The following is a 6301-nucleotide window of genomic DNA, read 5'->3' on the forward strand; positions in this document are numbered from 1 at the left end:
TTGTAAAAATCCTTGGAGAGAATTCTGAGCCTATGACTACTAACTAGAGGAAAATGGGAATAATTCTGTATGGGACTTTTATCAAGATGCAGCACCTTATTATTTTGAAACACAAATTATTCAGGCAGGAAGTCAATACATTTAGAAATTCTCCAGAATACTCTCAATGTCTTAAAAAAATTCCAGTCTCAAAATTTAAAAGGCGATTATTTACAACAACCAAATGTAGTTTCTAATGTCTATTTTTTTTGTCATTTTTTTAGGTGAGGCACCCCTTGGTTGACCTCACAGATTGCAAGGACTTGTCAGGTTACAATCCCTTATTTTTTATTTTTTATGCCTACAGCACCTGGTCTTCCTAAGTGGTCTCCCATCCAAGTATTAACCAGGCTTGACCCTGCTTAGCTTCCGAGATCAGACAGGATTGGGCTTGTTCAGGGTGGTATGGCTACAGACTTCTTTGGCATTTTGTGAAGCAGAAATGACTTATTATCACATGAACTTACTTCAGATATCCTATAAACTAATTAGAATCTGTCTATAAAGTGATAAACTCCTTCAGAATTGGATATAGTCACATTCATTGAAAAGACAGATAGCCAAACACAATCAAGTAGTTGGGAGAGATAATAAACATTTTAAATCACCAAGGAATTGTTTATATTTTCTTCTCGATGGGCTCATATGTCTTATCTTGTCTGTATTTATCCCACTTCCATCTCAAGTTTCTTGGGGACAGGGACTGTGAGATCTATTGCGTTTGCATCCCTCCATGACAGAAAAGGCAAAGGATCCCAAGAAACAAGGAGTCCCAAGAGGCCTTAGCAACTGCAGGCAGATGACTTTGCCTGGTAGCTAGAGGTCCAAAGTCATTCTGATGAGGTCAAATGCAGGGTGACTAATTACAGTTTGCATTGCAAAGCTGAAGGCATGAATGTGCCTAGAACCCATCCCTGTTTCCCAACAATCGTAGAAGAATCTTCAGGTCTTTTCTGGGGACTTGCAGGAAAAAGAAAGCTCCCTGGATTGACCACATGGAGAATTCTGTTGAAGAGTTTTCTCATGCCCCCTCTGAGTCTTCCTGGACCTGATAGAGAGGGAGGAAGTGTGTGTGCCAGAGGGCACAGCAATTTCAAGACACTCTTTCACCTAGAACCAAGTTGATCTTAGAGTGACGAGAAAGAATAAGTCAGGAGGATATAACGTTCAGGGGAAAAGAAGAGTTACCAGAAAGAAAGGAGCTTCAAATTGAACACAAAGATTACATCTGAAAGGGTATGAGGTAACCAAAACCCTGAGAAAACCATCTGCCTTCATATAACCCATTTCCCAAAAAAGTGCCTTCCACCACTGAGCCCCCTTTTCATTTCTTATGTAGGAAACACACACACACACACACACACACACACACACACACACTTGTCAACACCATAGCCCCAGCAGCACAGCACAAGTCTCATTCTATTAGTCTCATCTATGTCTTAGTAGAAATTCTTCGTTGAACATACACTTCCTTTCTCTTCTATTACTTCTTCCTGAGGAAACTGCCACCACTTAGCCCTGGTCACAGAGTAGTTTGTCTTCTCTTGCCTGGTGTACATGGACAGGATCATGGGAGAGTTTACTTCTCTTCGAGTGTTAGGAGAAGAGTCTGCGTTTTGTTGTGTTTCATCCAGCCAGAGGTTGGCCACATGCCCTGTCACCCTGCCAGCCTCCTTCCACTTTTGTAGGTCTAGACACATGCATCCTCCTTAGGGCACTTACACCCATGTGTCTTTGCAACACCTATAAGTTAGACAGCCCTCCCTTCTGCCTGTTCAGAGCTTCCCGGGGATCCAGAGCACATGGGGTGCATCTAGTCCCTCTCTGTGTCTTGCAGATGTCAACACCTCTGTGTGCTGCATGGTGTCTGGCTAGAACTGGAAGGGCCAGCAGTGGTGGTCTCTTCCTCTACGTGCTGACAGCCTCTTCTTGCCAAATAACCTTTGGAAAATTCACAGCTTTCCTTGCAACTGAGAAGCAAACTTTTGGAGTTCCTGAAGACTCCTCAGTCTCCAGCTATAACCAAAGCTGGCCTTTGCTTCCCAGAGCTCACTTGTAGGAACCTTCCACACCAGGTCACCCCTCTGCCCTTTTAAAAGCATCTCAAACACACATTTCGGGCATATTTGAAATAATTAGCTTACTGAAATGGGGTTGAAGGGTGGGCCCGGGATTCTGAGCTTATAAATATTTCTTTTCTCTTTCTCCAAATGCATTGTACCTTTCAATGGAGGAGGATGAAATTCCAAGAGACCAAACTTGTATTTTCAATTTGGTCTCTGCCTACAGTTTTCATGGGCTAGCCACTTTATGTTTTCAAGTCTAACCTGCTCTCTGATCTAGCCATGTAATTATAATAATAACATCAATAATAATAATGATAATAGTAATAGTAATAAAAACAACACTTCTGTAACACTAATTACTTGTAAGCTCAAATCCTCATAGCAATCCTAAGAAATATTATCCTCATTTTACAGACGGGTGAGGCATAGAGACATTGAGTAACATACCCAAGATCGTACAGCTAATAGGTAATAAGCTGAGATGCTAGTCCAACATCCAGGGCCAGAGTCTATGATCGTAGCCATTACTGAAACCTGAAAGCTTCATGTTCCAAATGGAGCGGTGTAAGGATTTGCTGGGAGATGAGGGAGAAAGTGGTAAAAATTAAGACAACAGTCACAGATGCCTCTGTCTCTCCCTCAAAATCAAATACTAAGTTGTATTTTGTAACCCGAGTGTCATCTAGTCCTCTCAGGATCCCTAAGATCTTGGCTTGGACCCCCAAATTTCTCAACATGTGATATTTAAGCACTAGCCAAGATTTATACAAATTTCTAGGTGCTTATATCATCATAGAGTATTTTGCCTTTTGTTTCTTGTTTCTGTGATGGCACAAAATAAAATCTACTCTCATAATATATTTGTGAAGATATGAAGCTATAATGGAAAAGGAACTGTTCGTGAAAATGTCATTTGGTCACTCTCTCATTTTGGTACTTTTTTGACCTGTTTTAACCTTTGCCTTTCTCTTGCATCCTCTTTCTCCTCCTCACTTTTCCTGCCTCACCCCAAAATATAACAAATCCTCCTTTGCAAGATTTTTGTGCTGCTTGAGCCTGCTCTTGAAAATCTCACCTTCAACTCCAAGTGGTATATCAAACAAAAAAATTGTGATGTCAGCTGTTAAGATAACATGTTAAGATTACATTTGACGATGATGCGAGTGTGAAAAAGAGAGAGAGGCGTGATTGCAAAGAACAAATTCTTAAGATGCAAGAGAATGTCTAGGTCTAATGCAACCCATTATTTCATGCTAAGCACCACTACATAATTCCAATAAAAAGTCTAGAATTAAGCATCTTGGAAGCAGGGACATGGAGGTGAATAGGACAGACCAACGGCCTCTCGTGAAGGTTACCTTCTAGAAGCAGAATAGAGAACAAATCAGTAAATGAACACACAATACAGTGCCAGGCAAAGATAGTGCCATGAAGGAAGCTAGAGAAGACCAGGGGAAGGAAAGCGAAAGTGTCGGAGGTGATCAAAAAGGACACCTCTGAGAGGCTATTTGGGCAGAGAACAGCATAAGTAAGGGAGTGAAACATGTGTGTATCTAGGGAAGAACATTCTGGGGGCAACTGTTCCAAGAGGGACCAGTACCTACAAAGTCCCCAAGGGAGACCAAGGAGAACAGAACATAGCTATAGCTGTAAAGACTTCAGAGAGCCATGCTTGTTCAGGGAAGAAAGGAGCAAAAGGGTTTTCACCTTCTGCACACATTTTTTTGTTTTGTTTTTAATCAACTAAATACCTTGAACATATGATTTTATATAGCTATATCTTTCCCTCTTAGACCTAAGCACAGAGCTTTATATTTGCTTATATTTATTCTTTATAGCTTTATATTTATATGTGTTAAATTTTTGCCAGATTTAATGCACAATAAAAAATTTCGATAATGACTGCATGATTTCTTCAAATTATTAGGTTACCTGAGAATTTGACCAACCTGCTCCCATGCCTTCATCCACAATACAGATGAAATTTCTGCAGACTGAGGACTCGCTCTAATTAATTACCATTTTATTAGAGGATAATTTCTTAATGGTTATGTAGCATGAAGCATAATGTATTAGCCAATGTCCTGATAGCAGACATTTAACTTCCTGCTTGAAACACCTCCCTGTGCGCGTGGCTTTATGCTCTCCTCGTCGCTCGTCCCCAATCTCCTCTTCCTCTTCTCCTTACAAGGTTTTCCATTTCCACTTCCCTAGATATTGATGCTCTGTGTTTGCTCGATATGTTCTCTGGCAGTCTTTTAAAAGAAAAAAAAAAAAAACTATTCAAAGGCTTTAAGCAGGACATGACATAACCCAATTCACATTTGAGGGAGATCAGTATTGCTTGATGCAGACCTCCTGAGCCTGACCCTCACCTAGAAGGAATTTCTGAAAGGGAAACTATTAGTCACCGTCTGGTTCACAAGCATTAGCTCGGAGAGTTTTTCTTTAGACTTCTTGCCCAGGTTGACCTGACCTCTTCTGTCTATGCATATTTGAATAAATGTATGACACTAGCTGTTATTTATAGACCTAAGGAATGTGCTGACAAATGAAACAGTAACCACCAAAATGAAAAGAAACAAAGGGAAATTATAAGTAGTAAAATAAAAGCGGCGTTATAATATGTACATAGAAGAGAAATAAATTGTATAAAATCGACTGGAATTAGAGTAATAAGAGTAACTCATTACTAGCGATGTTACCTTAAAAGGAATTGAAAAATAGAAATGAAAATGAGGGAGTCAAATTTGACACAATTTTAGATACAAAAATGATAATAATAATAATGCGTGATGAATTCTCTAGACATAAATGCACCACGTTATCTCCAAGAACGGTTAGTTCTGGAGAGGGCTGGGGGCGGACAGAATGGGACTGGCAAGTGGTAGCTTCTCTTTGACTAACCAATTCTCATATTTATAGCGAAACCAGCAGTTAATTTTGAAGCATTTCAGCACAGACTGGAACTCCTTTCTTCAATAAAGCTAAAACAATTGTGGAAAAAGAAAAAGAAAAAAAGATGCAGAGATAAATGGCAACTCATAAGAGGAACAAAAATTTAACATTAAGATAATAATCCTTTCATAAAATTGCATAGAAAAATAAAAGTAAGTTGCTAAATTTTTGTTCATAACCCAACAGGGACATCTATTTCGCTATTCTGCTCTCCAAGTGTTCAAGCATAACCTGATTGCTGAGAAGTCTGATTTTCAACAACAAACTCCACTCCCAGAGTGGAACATTTTCAGTGCAAGAGGGTTTTTGTCATAGTTTCGTTTGATTTGGTTTGATATTAACAAGCCTAAGAAATAATTGTTTCTACTGTCTTCCTTCTTTAAAAGTAAAAACCTGGATTCTGTCTTCTTATTTAAATACTATCTTTGAACAAATAAAACAGACAAGAGGTTAATTAATTTATCAGAATACCACCCCCCCCCCCATATTGAACACTTGTAGGCAGAGAGCTTGAAGCACCTCAGGTTTTAGATTTTTAAAGCATCGAAAGATTAAATGAGAAAATTATCCATTGAGCCAGATTTTGTAAGACTATACAAATTGTCAAAATAATCAGGAGAAAAAGAGAAAAATAATAGTCAAGTATGACATCAAGAGGAAAAAGGAACATAAAATTCCATGGTTTCTTGCAGACAGGACTGGCTATGCAATCTGCTGGGCCCGGTGCGAGATGGAAATGCCGAGCTCTTGTTCAAAAAGCAGCACAAAAGTGCCATTAAAAACTATTAAAATATAAATTTCTTTCTTTCTTTCATGACTTGTCATGTTTTTTTTTTTTACTTGCTACTTAGTGGTGTTCATGGTAAATAAAAATTAAAATTTTTAATTAGCGGAAATTTTACTATCCATCTTTATATTGTACAATATTAATTTGAAATGCAAATATAAAAACATTAACTCATATGCAGAATCGCCACATTACACAATTCGCATTTCATAGCGCCTACCTATGTACTGTTACCAGGACAGTGAGAACGCTGCACAAAGCTAACCCGACTGTTTCTATGTCAGTCTTTGATATGCGCACACTCTGCGAGCACTCATGCTTTCCTTCTGCTTACAACTCTACTTCACTGTGAAGTTATCCATGTTCACAGTAAAGAGAAAATTCTAAGAAAATTGCTTTTACAACATTTCTTCCCCTCACCTTCATTATAATACAAGAATCCTTTAAA

At 38.8% G+C, this 6301-nt stretch overlaps 1 pseudogene; it reads right to left on the reverse strand.

Moving 5' to 3' along the window:
- Window positions 1-337: 337 nt before the first annotated feature.
- Window positions 338-456, reverse strand: LOC118612193 (annotated as a pseudogene).
- Window positions 457-6301: the final 5845 nt, after the last annotated feature.

The sequence above is a fragment of the Rousettus aegyptiacus genome, unplaced genomic scaffold (genome assembly GCF_014176215.1).
Source record: "Rousettus aegyptiacus isolate mRouAeg1 unplaced genomic scaffold, mRouAeg1.p scaffold_m13_p_15, whole genome shotgun sequence".
NCBI lineage: Eukaryota > Metazoa > Chordata > Mammalia > Chiroptera > Pteropodidae > Rousettus > Rousettus aegyptiacus.